Source organism: Plasmopara halstedii, assembly GCF_900000015.1.
Source record: "Plasmopara halstedii genome assembly, contig: Scaffold_525, whole genome shotgun sequence".
Taxonomy (NCBI): domain Eukaryota; phylum Oomycota; class Peronosporomycetes; order Peronosporales; family Peronosporaceae; genus Plasmopara; species Plasmopara halstedii.
The window spans coordinates 875,334-875,757 of NW_020187445.1; positions in this window are offsets into that span (position 1 = coordinate 875,334).

Here is a 424-nt window from a genome sequence, read left to right on the forward strand (position 1 = left end):
CACTGTATTGCCTTTGCTACCATCATCGGACGGATTTGGATCGAAATAAGTTTAAGTTATCAACCATCGGTCGTTTTCTAGAGTCTAATGAAGATTGGAATATTTTCCTTTCTGGAACAGAACTTACAAGACGCTGATGCAAACTGGGGTTCCTGTCGAGATCGTATAGAAACTCTGATAACGAAAATGATGGACCACCATGTTCGAAACGCGCTCGGTTTCATAAAGACAATTTATAGCACGGGCAAAGCTGGCGACGTATAAACAGACGTACAACAGACCAGCAGTTGTCTTCTCGACATAAACACAGTAATTAGCTCCAAAACTCTTGAAAATGACATGCACGAAAACTTGATGAATAGTCTCGTGTCATGCGCGCCACTTGCTCAAGGTCACAGATTACTTTGTCGAGTTGACATACGCA